General features: G+C 35.1%; 1 protein-coding gene and 1 long non-coding RNA gene across 9 annotated transcripts in view; one reads left to right on the forward strand and one right to left on the reverse strand.

Moving 5' to 3' along the window:
* The window catches only part of PUM2 (pumilio RNA binding family member 2), a gene marked incomplete at its 5' end in the record, with an annotated part of 85,320 nt that overhangs the window by 3,073 nt on the left and 64,588 nt on the right, over positions 1-17,659 (forward strand). Inside the window, one exon of one of the 8 annotated variants that reach the window (XM_079110929.1) lies at positions 14,659-14,736. The exons of the other annotated variants lie outside the window; for them this stretch is intronic. The remainder of the gene's footprint in view (positions 1-14,658; positions 14,737-17,659) is intronic. 8 annotated transcript variants of the gene reach the window in all.
* Positions 7,287-11,610, reverse strand: LOC306644227. The gene is made up of 2 exons (XR_013759212.1): positions 10,356-11,610; positions 7,287-10,171 (listed from the first exon to the last, which is right to left on the reverse strand). It is a non-coding gene; the product is annotated as an uncharacterized lncRNA (long non-coding RNA).

The following is a 17,659-nucleotide window of genomic DNA, read 5'->3' on the forward strand; positions in this document are numbered from 1 at the left end:
ATTAAACAAGTATCACCTTCTAGAGAGTGATTTTTAATTATTTTATTTTATTTTGGGGGTGGAGTACCGGGGATTGAATTCAGGGGCACTCAACCACTGAGCCACATCCCCAACCCTATTTTGTGTAATATTTAGAGACAGGGTCTCACTCACTGAATTAGTAACTTCCTTTTGCAGAGGCTGGTTTGAACTTGGGTTTCTTGTGCCTTAGTCTCCTGAACCACTGGGATTATAGGTGTGCTCCACTGCGCTGGGCTGATTTTAATTCTTAATGGAATTGTAGATACATTTGTCTTTCATTAATTTTTTTGTTTTAAATGGGAAATTTTGTTTGATCCTTGTCTGATTCACTTTTATATTCTGCTGTGCTTTAAGGAATTTAAAATGATTGGTCATTCAAGCCTGTTGACAAAAGGATTGTTCCCACTCTGCATATTTAGCTACTGTAATCCTACTGATTTTCAGGTTACATTATCTCTGATTTTCACTTTAAGTTCTTATTCTATCACTCATGGAAGGAAAAAAGACATGAGAATACTAAGAAACATCCTCATGTGCACACCTTATGTGCATATTATTGTATCTCCAAATACAAAAAAGGAATTACTATGAAATGTGAAAGGAAAAAAGGAATAGTTGTTGAGTCGATGTTTTGATTTAATGCAAATGGGATAGAGGAAAAGAAGGGCTTTATTACCTACTTGGGCAGAATATGTTTGAAACACAGTAACCTTGAAAAAATTTGCTGAGAGTTGCTATACAATTTGCTATACAATGATACTATAAACTTTTAATTAACAATGTCTAGGGTAATAGAACTTGTTAACTGACAACATATATAATGTGGTGGAATGGGAAAGAAGGGAAGGAGTGTGTGTATTCATTCCTGAAAGCACTGATAAATATGTAGAGGTCTTGGTTTGAGGATAGATCTTTGATTTCTGTTTCAGTGGTAGATATGTCAAGAATATGAATTGTAGATTTTAATCTGATCCCTGATTTTTAGGCATTGTTTCTGAAAGACTTATTAGGGATCAACCAGATAGTCTTAACTAAGCACAATTGGTTTTACCCATTCAGGTGTTGAAGAAGGTAAATGAGCAGTAGAGACCTTTACTGGGCAGTCAAATGAAGCAGACTGTAGGTAGAGAAAATATGTTTGATTTTTGTAAAATCAGTCATCAGAAAAACTATATACAGAGAGCCAGGCACCTGTAACCCAGTGGCTTAGGAGACTGAGGCAGTGGGATCTGAGTTCATAGCCAGCTTCAGCAAAAGTGAGGCACAAAGCAACTCAGTGAGACCCTGTCTCTAAATAAAATACAAAATAGGGCTGGGGATGTGATTCCGTAGTCGAATGCCTCTGAGTTCAATCCTCAGTTCCAGTGAAAAAAACTATATACAGAGAAGGAGATGACTTGACTATCTCCTTAGTATTTTACCAGTACTGTCAGTGTAATTAAATGGAAAGCATTTAAATTTTCTGTGATGAAACCTGAATCTTTAATACTAATTCAACATGAACAGTTAAGTTTTGAAGTTAAGAGAGGGATGATGGCTCCAGGTTTTACCTGCATTTCTTTTTTTGTGTACAAGGGATTGAACCCAGAAGCACTTAAACAGGGATCTACTTTCTCAGCCCCTTCCCCACCACCTTTTTTTTTTTTTTTTTTTTTTTTAATTTTGAGACAGGGCCTTCTTGTTTAAGGGCCCTGCTAAATTGCTGAGGCTAGCCTTGAATTTGTAATCCTGTCAGCCTCCTGAATTGCTGGTGTTCCAAGTGTGGGCTTCCATGCCCAGTTCTTTTAATTTCTAAATTACATGAATTTTACGTCAGCAAAAATAGAAGCATTCTAGGCTTTTGCTAAAGATAAATGGGCAATGTTTATCAGAATTCTTACCGAGAAAATATTCATGGAGTATTGTTTGAAGAGCATTCAGTCCGTTAGTCTGAATATTGTTAAGTTGTGTCTTTTCATCAGGATAGACTACCAGAATCCTGTACACATTTTTAAGGTCACAGGCCTATCTTGTGCCAGACTGTCCTTAGATGTTGGTGATAAAAATGTGGTCCTTGACTTTGAGGAATTTACAGTAAAGTGTAGAGAAAGAAAATTTAAGCTCTTAATTAGTGCAGTACACTACTATGGACGTGATACTGTGCACTTAGTTTGGTAGAGAATGCTGGGATCAGGAAAAGCTGTTGGCAAGAGGTAAAGCTGCATCTTAAAAATATGTAGAGGTTACTTTAGCCAAAAGATGAATGAAAAGGCATTCAACCAGAGGAAGTAATATATAGAGAGACCCTGATGGGGGAAAATAACAGGAGTTTAAAGTGTGGACATGTAAGGAGAATTGGCAAAAGGTGTGACTATAGAGTGATGGGAGCCCATCAGAATGAAGGGCTTCATCTGAAGACTTTGGAAATCAGGGTTTCATTTAGGAAGATTTAGACCATATTCTCCTTTAACTCATTACATATGAGTTGACTATGGAATTTCCTTCCTTGGATTATGTTGGGAATTAGGTGTATAACTTTATTGTGGGACTAAGATAAGAATAGTTATATTATGAAACCTTGCATCTGTTATGGGAATGTTGAAGGTATTTTCTATTTACAACTCTTCCTTCTATAATACCCCATACAGGATGGGGATGGGGTTATGGCTCAGTGGTGGAGCACTCGCTTAGCATGTGTGGGTCTCTGTGTTTGATTGTTGGCACCACATATAAATAAGTAAGAATAAAGGTCCATCAACAAATATTAAAAAGAATTAAAAAATATTAAAAAAGAAACTTGTTTTAGAGCTTAACGCTAGGAATAAATTTGCCTTTATGGAAGTGGTTTGATTTCTTTTTATGAATAAGGTCGTATATAATCTGTGTTTTTTCTCCTTTTATCTTGTATCGTCAGAAGTAAGATAGTGAATTTAGAGTTTATATTCCACTTTTGTTATTCGGTGTCTGTTTTGTGTCAGGCACAGTGTACGCACACCTGTAATCCCAGAAATTCAGGAGCCCCAGGCAGGACTATCTCAATTCAAAGATAACCTCAGCAACTTAGTATCTACTTTGTTTTATTGTGTGTATTTCCTATGAGGAAGTCACGTAAATATTTCTGTTAAAATGAAGAGAGTAACTTTTACTTAAATTATATTCTTTTTATACCACAGATCCTTTAAAAATATGTATGTATATATAGTTTGATACTTAATTTTGAAAATAACCTAAGTTCATTTGGTTTCTCTTTTCAGACAGTGCTGTCTAGGTGTTTGTTGTTGCTGGTGTTTTGTGGAACTGGGAATTGAACCCAGGACCTTACATGTGCTGGGCAAGTGCTTTACCACCCAATTACATCCCCAGCCCTTTTTGTTTCTAAGCAATACCTTTCCTTTTTTTTAAACTTAAGTATCTTTAGAAAACTGGTTTGATTATCTCACTTCAAGTTATTGGGAAACAAATGATTGCAAACTCAAGACTTAATTTGAATACGTGAGGAACTTTAAAAATAAAAATTCGTGCTGGGCACAGTGGCTCATGCCTGTGATTCCAGCTGTTTTGGCAAGAGAATTCCAACTTTGAGGCCAATGTGGTCAACTTAGCAAGACCCTGTCTCAAAATAGAATAAAAAGGGGTGAACATATAGTATAGCTCAGTGGCAGAGCACTTGCCTAGTGTGTGTGAGACCCTGAGTTCAATCTCTAGTATTGTCTAAAACAAACCAAAAAAAAAAAAAATTTATGCTCATCACCTAAAACATTCTTCTTAATTCAAAGATTTGTATACCCTGTATTCTTAAACTATTAATACGTCATAGTAAACATTTTAAAGCAGCCCTTAGCTGTCACAAGTTAGGAATTTTATAGACAAAAGTTGAAAGTTCTACCTAGTCTACATGAGAAAGTTGAGATATGTTTACATAGGTCTCATTCATTTTTCTATAAGTTGCCTTGGAAATACTACTTTAAGTTTTTTTGTGTGTGTGTTGACATTTACATAAAGAATTAAGATGATTCTGGGGGGTAAAGTTAAAACAGTTGTAATTGGAGGCCTTCTTAGAACCTTTACTGTGGTAACAGTGACTGGGAGATTGAGCATGCACTCACCTTGCCAAAGAGCTAAGGATACAGGAGAACGGCATATTTTAAAGATATTGGACAAGGAACTTCAGAGAATTTTGGAGAAAATTGAGTTGGTGCCAGGCGCAATGGTATACATCTGTAATCCAGCTGCTTGGGAGGCTGAGGCAGGAGGAACCCAAGTTCAAAGTCAGCCTTACCAACTTAAGCACTACATGACTTAGCAAGACCCTGTCTTAGAATAAAAAATTTAAAAAGGGCTGGGGATGGGGTTCAGTGGTTAAGCGCCCCGATCAGTCCCTGGTACCAAAAAGCAAGAAAAAAAAACAGTTGGTGAATAAGGATCATGCTTTGAAAAATTCTAAAGAGAGCATCCTTTTAAAACTATTAAAGGGCTGGGGTTGTGGCTCAGCCTTGCACATGTGAGGCACTGGGTTTGATCCTCAGCACCACATAAAAATAAATAAAATTATTTATACTAACTATAACTAAAAAGAAATAAAAAAAAAAAAAAAAAAAAAAAAAAAACACCAAAGTGTAGAGCATTTACCGATAGCACAGAAAGGTCCTAGGTTTGATCCCCATCAATCACTGCTGGGTGAGTAGGGGGCATGCATTTTAGTCTGCTGCTTAAAGTGGTTTTTGTTTTTTTCCAGTTACCGCTGACCATCCATTCAAATGATTTACTTCAGTTTGTTACAACCTGATTAATATTGCTTAAGTTATTTTTCTTTGGTTCTGTGTTTTAATTGATAATATGTAACCGTTGCAAATTACTAGATGGCCATGAGACAAGTCTTCACTTGTTAGGCATTCAGCCTGGTACTAATAGGAACTAAAAATAGCACAAGATTTCTTGGACTCTGTTAGATGATAAAACCCCCAAACTATAGTGCATGTAAGCTTTGTTTATATAGGACGTTTTTCAAAAAAAATTTTTATAATTAATAAGCCTTACAACACAGAAATACAAAGATAAAGCCAGCAGTCTTCTCCTTTATCAAAGTTGAATTAGGTATTTATTCATATTCACAAACATATATAGTTATATATTGTCCCTCTCCCTTTTTTTAATTAAAATGGGATTCTATACATATCAGCCAACTTAGTATTTTTACTTAATTAGCATCATGGACTTTAAAAATATTAGTACATATAACTTTTTTTCTTTTTTTGGTATCAGGGTTTGAACCCAGAGGCACTTAGCTACTGAGCTGCATCCCTTGCACCCCCCACCTGATTTAAAAAATAACTTTATTTTTATTTAGGGATGGAGTTTCACTAAATTATGTAGTACCTCACTAAGTTGCTGAGGCTGACTTTGAACTTGTGATCCTTCTGCCTCAGCCTCCCAAACCCTGGGATTACAGTCCTGTGCCATTGAATATTAGTACGTGTGACTTTAGTAACAACTCTTAGTGCATGACCTTTTGTTGTTAAAAATCATTTTCCTGTTGTTGCATTTAGTTTGTTCAGTTTCTGTTTTTGAACCATATAAGCACTGATGCAGTAAATATTCTTATGTAATAGTTAAGTCTGTTATGTCAATGATGCTGTTTGTGTGAGGTAAACTCCCAGAAGAGAAACTTTTGGGTCAAAGGATCTTATATTGATTTTAAACAAACAAAAAATGTTAACCTGTTGTGGTGGGTCATTAATACTTTAGGAAGCAATGTATTACCTCACTTGGTCTTTGATAACCCTGTGAGGGAGGTTATTCCTGATTGCAAATCTGGAAATACGATTAGATAGAAGTAATCTGAGTTCATTCTGCCAGAGACAGCCTTGCAACTATAATCTACATCTTTTGATTCTGGTTTCTTTTATACCATGAGGAAAGATACAAACATTTTTTTAGTTGAAAAACTGCAAGGTTGTGGATATATTGCTTAACCATGTAGTGATGTATGAAGGTCACAACCCTTACAGGAAAACATCACTTGGGAAGCTTTAAAAAAAAATCAAAAAGTCTATGCCTGTCTCCCTATCCAGACTAATTTATACATCAACCTTGGGCAGGTGGGATTTCAGCATCTGTCAGTTTTAAAAAGCCTATCAACCTAGATTCTGATGCACTGTGAGGGTTTGAGAATAAGTGATCTTAAAATTGGAGTATTTGTAATTCTTGAGGGGCCCATGAAAAGTTTGAAAATGTCTGCATTCTGGGAATCAGTTACAGATCCTTACCCTGGGTATTAAGAAAGCTATAATTTTAATCCATCCCAGATCTTACCATGGTGTTTGACCCCAGATGCTTAAACTTTCTAGGCACCAAAAGGTTAGCTTTCTTTAGTTATTAATCCTGTCTTATGTGCACTGCTGTTAGAAATGAAACAAAACATCAGAACTGGAGTGTTTTGACTTCATTGATATCTTCTGAATTCAGATCAGTGATAGCTGCAGGTACTAGGAGTAATGATAAAATTTTTAAACATTTGCCTCTTCCTTCCCTGATCTGTCTTCAGAGTTCAGAAGTATGTAAAGCACATATATCATGACATACTGTCAAATATGTTTGAGTTTAAATGTATGATCTGTTTGACTCCATTGCAGTTCGCAGAATGTAACAAAAGAGAAGGGCAGAATTAATCAGGATGTAATATTGCTTAAAATTAGGCGATGAGAGAATGTTTAGATCTGCAGTCTGGGTTTTGCTTCATTAAGACCCAGTTGTTTTGAAGGTATGGCTAGAGATATTTATGATCTAATATGTACTGAGTATACATGTACATTCTTTTATATTGCCTCTAAAACTGTTGGAAACTTACAAATAAAACTGAATGACTTAAAATCAGCATACTACAGTGATACAGCCAGATCAATGTTTATAGCAGCAATAGCAAAGCTATGGAACCAACCTAGATGCCCTTCAACAGATGAATGGATAAAGAAAATGTGGTACACACACACAGTGGAATATTACTCAGCCTTAAAGAAGAATGAGATTATGGCATTTGCAAGTAAATGAAACTGGAGAAGATCATGCTAAGTGAAATAAACCAATCCCAAATAACCAAGGCCGAATGTTTTCTCTGATAAGCGGATGCTGATCCATGGTGGGGAGTGGGTAGGGAAGAATGAAGGAATTTTTAATTGTACAGAGGGAAGTGAGAGGAAGTGTGGGCGGGTGGTAGATTGAGACAGATGTTATTACCCTATATACATGTATGAAAAAAAATTTTAAAAAAGAATATTTTTTAAGTGATACTTTTCTTTACAAGTCATGATACATGGTGTGTGTGTGTATGAATATGAATGAATGAATATATATTTATGTTATGAAAAATCTGATCTTCACACATGGTAGTAAACATAGATATTCCTTTGAGAGAAACTGTAGAAGTCATTTGGTTATAGTGCTCAGATGTGGCATTTGTGTACATATGCACGTTTGTCCTATTTTTAGACAGATGGATTTTTTTTTTTTGGTGGTACTGTGGATTGAACCCAGGACCTCATCTGTGATAGGCAGGCATTCTACCACTGAGCTACATCTCTAGCCTTTTTAAATTTTATTTTTGAGGCAGGGCCTTATAAATTGCCCAGGCTAACTTGGGAGCCTCCTTCCTAAGTAGCTGAGATTACACACTTAGGCCCTCATGCTCAGCTTCCTGAAATATTTTTATCATTTTCCATCCATCCCAGTAATAATATCCTTAGTATCCTTCCTTTTGGCCTCCCCTAATAACTATTTGAGCCAAACTTTGAAGGATTTGTGGGATTTGCAAATAAAGAGATAAATAGTAAAGAGCTGTCCAGTGACTGGTATAGTGTAAATTAAAGATAGGGAGAAAGTTCTTAACCAACTATGTGATGGTTTGTGGTTGTTAAGGGAAAGAGCAGGAGACTTTTGGAGTCTTGATAGTGTTGAATCCTTTGTCATTTGTAGCTTTGTCTATTAGGGTTGGGAAATGACCACAATTGCCTTATTTGTAAAGTAGGAATACAGTACCTGATTTGCTGGATAGTATGAGAATTAGGTAATAAAGTGTCTGGTGTGATCTCTTGACTTTAAATTGAGTGCACAATATGTTCTTTTGTTATTTTCTTTGGGGGGAAATGGTCTTTTTACAAATTAGTCCCCAAAAACAGTTCGTACTCATTTGGAAATCAGTTTTTAGAGGAAAATTTCACATACTTGTAAGAAATATGACTGAGAAAGAAATAAGTAAAATTAAGTTCATAGAACAGCTTGGATACTGAGCTAGTTAACATGGAGGAAAGTAATCCCCTTGGCAAGCTGCAGTTATTAGTGTTGTATGTTTAAAATAAAAAATAAAGGTGAGCATTGTCTGAATTGTGTACCTATCCTTCAAGACCCAGTGTAAATACTTCGTTCATATGTTCTTCATGGTCCTGCTGCTGCATGTGATTTTCTTTGTTGTGAAAATTTTCAAACATAGAAGTGGAGAAAATAGTAAGAGTGAACCTTTGGATATCTATCATCCATATTCAACATTGTGCAAAATGTTTATATCCATGTTTTACTTTTTTAAAGGAGTATGTATTTTTCCATATTAAAGGAGTATTTAAGAACATAAGTTCTATTACTTATAATGAGGTCTTAGGGAAATTCAATCCTCTGGGCTGGAATAAGACATTAGAATATTGGAGCTAAAGGGATTTCTGATTTCTCGGAATCTATGTTGATGACATGATGTTATGCCAAATTGCATTCAAAACATAAAAGTTGACTTATCTTTTATACAGTTGAGTAATAATACTGTGTGCCCCCCACCCCCCATAGTGTTTTTTGACTTGCTAGTGAAATGAAGTACATAAATAAGTAGAAAATGTAAAAACTGGTGATGGGGCTCTTCCTTCCTCTGCCAGCTAAGTGTTAGTTAACTTTGTGTTACTGCAGCAAAATAACTTGTGATTATCAACCTAAAGGAAAGGTTTGTTTGGGCTCATGGTTTTAAAGGTTTCAGTCTGGTCAGTTGACCCTGTTTCATTTGGGTATGTGGCAAGGCAATAGGACATCATGACATGAATTTGTGGCAGAGGAAACTGCTCACCTCATAGCAGCCAGTAAATTCACCTTAGGGCAGCCTAGAAGAGAAGCAAAGAGAAGAGAAGATCCAGGGGTCTCAATATACTCTTCAGGGGTATGCCCCCAGTGAACTAACTTCTTCCCACTAGACTTTACCCCTTAAAGGTTTCAACACTTCTCAAAAACCCCACATGGGCCAGAGAATCAAGCCTTTAACACTCGGGCCTTTGGGGGAATTTTCCAGATTGAAATTGTAGATTATTTTTGTTTTTATTTTTTGAGATTGCTAAGTTGCTGAGATTGGTCTCAAACTTGGAATCCTCCTGTTTCAACCTCTTAGCTGGGATTACAGGCATGCACCATTGCACCTGGCTCTGAATGATAAATAAGGGTCTGTTATAAATACTTGAATGGGATTTAGGCTTGCCTTTCTCACATAGATTATGAATTACTAAATTAAGTTGATTTTTACTGGCAGATTTGCAAAAAAGTTATTTAACATGATGGGAAGAAAATTTTCTTTAGGACTTTAGTAGTGGATGCCACTAATGTTCAATGGTTAGGTTCATTAAAAACTGTCCAAGGAGAATAACTGCCAAGAATATGTCATAAGCAGCTTGTCACTCAGTTTACTTCTATTTATGTTCATCAGTTAGGTTTTTATGTAATTTTGTTGTTTTTGTAATTGATGTAAAAGGTAACTGCAGCTCTAGGAATAGAGGATCAGTTGGAAACTAGTGCCAATGGGAAGTTGCACTTATTAGTCACTGGTGTTGGTAAATGTCTTCAGCAGTTCAAAAGATTTAAGGAAGAACATTGTTTATTGTCTTTCTACTAAAGTGAACCTTGTGTATTAAATGTACAAAGCAATTTATACATAGTCACTATCCAGATATGAATTGGTTTCATGATCTAAATTCAAATTTTATAAATGGCTGAAAATTTTAAGTTCTTTATATATATTGAACATTTAGAAGGCTAGTCCTTTTGATTTCAGTTTAATTTCTATCTTTACCTTACAGTATAACTAATTATATAGGACTTTGAAAATATGATTAGTATTATGTAATAGAGTGTTTTGATACCATTTATTGTGACTCTAAATGCTTTCCTCACTTCCCAGCTAATTTTTATGGTAGGCATATGGTGAAAAATTGAATTTGATGACAGAAAAATTAATTTTTTCAGTGATATGATGTTAATGCACCTTCTTGATTCTTTGCACAAGTTATTTGTAAACCATTTGGATTTTGCTTTAGTAAGTATGCAAACCATCACAGGACTTAAACAAGTTGTTATTTGAGATACTTTTTCTTACATAATCTAATAATCTGCCTACAAATAAATTAGCTAATGTTTTTAAAGTTTAGACTGAGCGAACTAAGACACTGTCGTTTCTTGGGGTGAGAAACAATCTAGAATCTCAAAAAACTTTTCAGATTTACCTCAAGATTGTGCTGGGTCTTGATCATAGAAAAGTTTCTATGATAGCAAAATCTTATTGTTCATTAGAAGAAATAGAATGGGGGAATCTCAAGCTTTAATGACACAGGTAATAAGTTGAAGACAGTTTACACTCTCAAATAGTGTAATATGTCATAACTCTTGAATACATTTTGTTCTAATGAATGGTTAATTCAGCATCGTATAACCAGTTACTAGAAAAGTTCTGTTGCTTGTTAGAAGAAAAGATTTGTCTCCCTAAGATCAGCCATTCAACTTGTAAAGTCATTAAATTCATATCCAGATTCTAACTTTGTCATTCAATGATAACAACATTTGTAGTTGCTTAAGAGACAGAAGATTGACATTTCATTTAAAAAAATTTTGAGTACCACTTAATGGCAAATATGTGTTCCCTCCCCCTTTCAATTTTATTATTGTCAATATGGAGATTATTATAGAAGTGTTTTATTCCTGTCCTGCTGACTTGTGCACATTTTCTTCCTCGTGATTGAAATACATAGTAACACTTTAAACTGAAAAGCTAAGTTTAAGAGCTACTGTGTAGGGAATGCTGAAGTATTTATTTAAAATTTTAAAGTCATATACCCTGGCTATTGAAAGTAATAAAATCACCTCCATTTAGATGAAATCTGAAATTCTCATTCATTATAAGAAAAAATATTTTAGGGGTATTACAAATTAAAAAGTTTAAAATGGAGCCCTGATATTTGACTTTGGCTTAGATAACACTCAGGGATAATACTCCTTTGTGTCTGGATCATGTACAGCCATCTGTGATTGTGCCATAGTGAGCTATGGGTCCTGTGTTTGTCCTAACATGCTCTCCTGTGTAGTATTTAAAAACAAAACTATTGCTCCTAAATTAGTTAATCTCGGAATTCATTTTAGTAATTGCTCCTCAGGAAGCTGGTGGTACCTATCTGTAAAATAAAAGACAGTTTTGGGACTAGTGACTGAAACTCAGACTTATTGATATCTGAGGTTGGTCTAGCATCATGATCTGACCTAGCACTTCATTTAATTTCATTTTAGCTGCTGTGAATACCAGTAATTTTTTTTTTTTTTTTTTTTTTTTTTTTGCTTTTATCCTGTTGGTTTGCGTTTCCTTAAGTATCCAGTGACCCAGTTCCCTGGAAGTTTGATCTCTCTAAATTCTATTGATAATTCTTAACCTTTAGTAACTAAGTACAGAACAGCTGTTGCTTTCATACCATGGAGCCACCTAGAAATCAAAAGTTTCTCACTCTTCAGCCTTTCATCTTTTCTACTCCCAAACCACACATTTCTTCTGTAAGCCACAGTTGTGTTTGCAAGTCCACTTCTACACCAATGTAGAAGCTGTAGGGGAAAACCACATTCAGTTTCTCCTGCTATACTCTCACAAGACAGAACATATCTGTGACCCCACATATATGGGGGCATTTCCCCACACATCAAGTAATCAGTTCTGCAGAGGATTCTTTAGTAGTTACCAGCTGTGTATACTGAGTTTGAATGCTATATCCAAATGATATCTTCAATGTCCCACAAGGGCTCAGTCCCATAAGAATGTCTCCCACTTCTTACATCAGTCACTTATACTTCTGACCAACCAACTCTAAATCGGAGGTTTTCTTGACCCTCTCCTTTGGTTTTATTAATTTGCCAGAACAGCTTTCAGAACTGAGAAAACACTTCATTATTCATCTATTTTAAAGAATATTATCAAGAATTCAGGTGAACCAGATGGAAAAGATGCATAGGGCAAGGTAAGGGAGAGAGTGTCTGAACTTCATGCATTTTCCCTAGACAAGCTGTTTTAGGTAAGTATGTATCTCCTATATATTCCTGTATGCAATATTGTTGAGATGTAGTGAAGATGAAAGGTATGAGGAAGTTACAAGAATGAAAAGTAGCAGTCACTGTTTTCTTATGATCCCCATCAAACCTTAAGCAATATTTGGGCATGTGACCCCCTGAATTTGAAAAATAACTTGATATTCTATCTTCATATTTTATTATAGTGAATGTAATGAATTTAATACAATGGGAACTTGTTATGCAGTACAGTGATGTGTAATAACTATTTAATCTCAAAAAATTAGGTCCCCATAAAGTTACATGGAGCTGAAAAATTCCTATTACCTAGTGACCTCTGTGACCATATGACATCTTAAATGTTCTTGGTAGTTTTATACCATACCTGTGCTATGGTGTAAAAGTATAGCACAAAGTTATACAATACATAATTGATAATGAATGACCATGTTACTGATATATGTATTTACTTTTATCATTATTTGAGTGTACTGCATTTACTTATAAAAGAAAGAAAAAAGTTGCTGTAAAACACCCTCAGATTTTTTACAAGAGGGCATTCTTACCATAGGAGATAACAGATCTGCCCCTTAGACACAACAGTGGGATAAGAGGTGGAAGACACTGGTATTGTGACTGATCTCGGGTCCTTTAGTTGTTAGGGCAAGAAAATAGACTTTTTAGAAAGCTGGCAAACCAAAGATGGGAAGTTTTCACAAAGGCCCTCTTTAGGGGGCACGAAGGGGTTTTAATACAAAGGGGGCGGGGCACTGGACAGGAAAACCAAGTACTGAACAGGGTATAAATCATCCAGGGCCTATGTTTTCTCCTCTGGAATATCTTTGTGATAATGATCAGTTTCTGTCTCCTAGGTCAGTTCCTGTAATTTTTTAGATACACATGATTTCCCTGAAAAGTTAGATGATTTTACTTAAGGAATAAGATTAGCAAATTCTTGGTCCATACTTTGATCTTAAAATCTGAAGACCCTCAGTTGAGCTTGTTGGCTAATGCCTGTAATCCTAGTGACTTAGGCTGTAGTAGAAAGGATCCCAATTTTGAGGCCAGCCTTAGCAACTTACACACTGTCTCAAAATAAAAAAATGGATTGGGATGTGTAGCTCAGTAGTAGAGGGCCCCTGGGTTCAGTCCCCATTATCACAAAAACAAAACTGAAGACCATCAGATATCCTAGGTTCTGTAAATCTACAGAAAAAACTTACAGGTAAATTTTATGATTGGCTTCTTTTTAGTTTTCCCAGAAATAGCTAATTTTGCAGTTAGTCATTAAGATATAAAAGGGAGAAGGTAGCGAAAGGCAACAGATTTTTAACCTTTTAGGCTGCTTCAGTCAGAGGTGTCATTTGCAGTCAACTACAGCCAAGTTAGTGGGAGGCTAATAATACATTGCTCAGCTGTATGACCTCCAAAACTAGTGGTTTTTAAAGTCAGCTAAAAACAAGCAAAGCTGAAGGGTTTATTTAGATTTTTCTTCATTTACAATATTCGTCATCCTGATCCTGTATAGGCCTAGGATAATGTGTGTGTTTATGTCTTAGTTTTTAATCCAGTGTTGAAAACGTTAAAAAAAAAAAAAATTGAAGAAAGCTTATAGAATAAGGACATAAATTATTTCTGTACAACTGTACAGTGTTTTTGTTTTAAACTTAACGTTAAAGAGGAAACTTTAAAAGTTTATTAGGTACAGTAAGCTCTTATTAAAGAAAGGAAAGAATCTTAATTTAGTGCAGCCTAAGTTAATAGTGTTTGTAATGTCTCCAGTATGAGTCCAGTCTCCACATTGACTCACCACTTACACAGCATCTTTGAGTCTGCAAGCTCTTTGTGGTTAAGTACCATATATAGACGCATCTTTTTTTTGTCTTTTATACCATACTTTTACTATAAATTTCTTACAGTCTTTCGTACACTTACATCTCTACAGGTTTGTAGCCTACGAGTAAGAGGCTGTACATTTAGGTTTGCATAAGTATATTCTGTGATCTTCTCACAATAATGAAATCACCTAACAACCTATTTTTCAGAACATATACTCATCATTACGTGACACATGACTATTACAGTCTTTATTCTTTGGAGAATATTTTCACTGGATAGAAAGTTCTGGGTTTTCATTTTTTTTCTTTTAGCGCTTTAAAGTTTGGTTCCACAACCTAGACCCCATTGTTTCTGGTGTGAAGTTAACTGTCACTCATATTATTATTGTTCCCTTTTATGTAATTACATTGTTTTCCCTCTGCTTTCAAGATTTTCTATTTATCTTTGCTTTTCAGTGATTTTTTTTTTTTTTAATCTTGCCAGGAATTCACTGAGCTTCTTGAATTTATAAATTTGGTTCTTATCAAATTTGGGGGAAATTTCTGGTCATTGTTTTTCCAGGTTTTTTTTTTTTTCACCCTATTCTCTTTGCCTTCTAGAATTCCAGTTACTTGCAACTTTTATCTTTTTGATCTTGTCCAGGTTCACTAACTCTTATCAACAGTCAGCTGGTAAATTACAATGACAGTACTGGTAAAATACTATGTAGATGTTCAGTTACCTCCTTATCTGTATGGTTTTTCTGGTGGTTAACCAAATCAAATATAGTCCACATTATTTCTCTATCTAGTTTGCTTTATTTGACTGACCAGTAAGGGTTTCTACTGCTCATTTACCTTTTTTAACATCTGAATGAATAAAACCAATTGTGCCTCCTTACCCAGACTTGGCCTCAGACAAAAAAAAAAAAAAAAAAGTCATTTAAGGAAACAAATCAACACAAAACAAAACCTTACTCAGTACCAGTTCTTTGTTTTAAGTGTAGGTTATCTTCCAGTTTCTCTTTTTTAGTAGTTGTTTTCCATTGCTTTCTATTGTCTTGCTGTTTTTATTTTTGTTTCCAGAATTTATAGTTAGTAGAATGTTTTGGTCTGATGTACTTTCCCATTACCAGGAAATGTAGAAAACTATATAAACTCTTTCAGAACATGATCCTATGTGAGTTCATTTTCTTCTCTAAGATCTTATACATTGAAAGTGCTTGATAAGGGCTGGGGATATAGCTCAGTTGGTACAATGGGTTCAATCCCTAGCACGGCAAAAAAAAAGAAAGAAAAGGTGCTTGGTAAAAGTTTACCAAATAATGGATGAATGAAATGTTTATGTTGTTAGAAGAACTGTTAAAGAATTCAACTTTTCCAACAAGTTCATGAGAAAAGAATTGCTTATTTGCTATCTACATATCTACTTTGTTGTATCAGTTCTGACCTTTTGCCCATTTTTTAATTTTGTTTGTTCCCTCTTTGTATATTCTAGACATGAGTCCTTTATTAGATATGTGATTTGCAGATATTTTTCTCCTTGGCTGTTGTTTTTTTGTTTTCTTAACAGTGTCTTTTGTATAGATAGTGTTTTTAATTTTAATCATGTCCAGTTGGCAGTTTCTCATTTATGGACTCTGCTTTTGATGTTGGCCTCAAAACTCATTGCAAAACACAGTCACACAGCTTTTTCTCCTGTGTGTTTTAGAAGTATCCTAATTTTAGACTTTATATTTAGGTATATAATCCATTTTGAGTTGATTTTTATATTGAGGTATAAGGTATGTGTTGGTTTTTAAAAAATTTTTTTGTATGTGGACATCTTATTGTCCCAGCACCGTATGATGAATAGAACAAAGCTCTTTTATTTTTTTGGCCCAGTGCTGGGGAATTGAACCCAGGGCCTTGTGCTTGTAAGGCAAGCACTGTCCCAACTGAGCTATATCCCCAGCCCAAAAAATCTCTTTTTAATAGCTGACTTTTGAATAGTTAGGTGCCAGTTACAGTGTTAAGTGTTTTGTTATCTACTTCATTGTTCACAGCAAATCTACGTGGTGGCTGCTCCTGTTTTCTTCATATGAGGAAATTGAGAAAAAATAATTTAGATTACTTGTTCAGAGTTGTAGAACTTCCAGGTACCAGAAATACAGTTTGAATCCAATTCCACCTCTTATAAGCCACAGTAAGGAATTTGAACTTTATCTTTAGTGAAAGATTAAAATGGGAGTCACTTGATCAGAGTATAGTTCAGAAAGATGACTGCTTACATTTTGGAGATTAGATTGTAGGATGAAAAGATGGGAAGAGGATTGCATTGTTTTTGGTAAAGGGTGTATGGTCTCAACAACCATGCTGCTAGAAAATTATGAACAGATTTACGTGAGGTAGAAGTTTGACTTAGCAAAACTTGATAACTTGGTAAATGATTGGACATTAAGTGTAAGAAAGAAAAGAATTAAAAGTGAGAAGAATAAAATTGAAATTTCTTTTGATACATGTAGGGAACAAAAGGAGATAGATAATTGGAAATTTTGATGAGAAGATTTGGTAAATACCAGTGGGTGGGGGCTAAGCATATAGATAGCTCTCAAAGAATTAGCAGATGAGATTTCTCAAGATAAAGGGTAGAGAAGAGTACCTTAAGCAGAATACTGAGGAACCCTTAACATTTAAGGGGTGAAGAGACAAGTAGGAGTCTGATAAGCAATTAGAGACCTAGGAAAGTAAAAAGAGTTGCTAAAAGACACAAAGTAGGAACAGAAAAAAGTACTAATGGGAGGGAGGGGTGTTTTCATATATCAAACACTATGGAGTTTTTAGAGGGAGAGAACTGACTGGGAAAAATAAGAGGGTTTTCCAAGTGGAATTTGAAAGCTATAATTTATGGTGCTTTAATCTTGAATGGTCTCCCCATCCCCAGCATTGTTGTAGAAAGCAAAGAGTCACTGTCTCAACACATTGTCATATGAAAGATAGAAAACAGTTTAGACTTTCAGGAATGGAAATATAGAAAGATGCTTTAGTAATTTATGTTGCTTTTAGATAGAACTGGATCAACATTTTTATTGACTGAGTGTATTTAGCTACTTAAATATTGAGAAATATTTTATCATTTGTACAAATAATAAAATGCAGAGAAAAATATTTGAAAAATCTTGAAAGAAGTAATATAAAATAATAATATAAAATATAAAAATACAGCTATTTTAATGCTTGAGTTTGCTTTTTCTGATCTTCATATTTATCTTACTAGGGATTGAACTCAGGGATACTTAACCACTGAGCCACACACATCCCCAGCCCTTTTTTGAGACAAGGTCTCCCTCAGTTTCTGTGCCTGGCTTTGAATTTAGGTTCCTCCCACCTTAGCCTCCCAAGTTGCTAGAATTACAGGTGTGCGCCACTGCACCCAGATTCCATCTCTTCTGCTCAAGAATTAAGTTTTCTGTTAGCATGCAGAATAATTCAAGAACCCTTGACCTCATAGTTTGAAAGTAGATTGC

This window comes from Sciurus vulgaris (assembly GCF_902686455.1).
Source record: "Sciurus vulgaris genome assembly, chromosome: 14".
Lineage (NCBI taxonomy): Eukaryota > Metazoa > Chordata > Mammalia > Rodentia > Sciuridae > Sciurus > Sciurus vulgaris.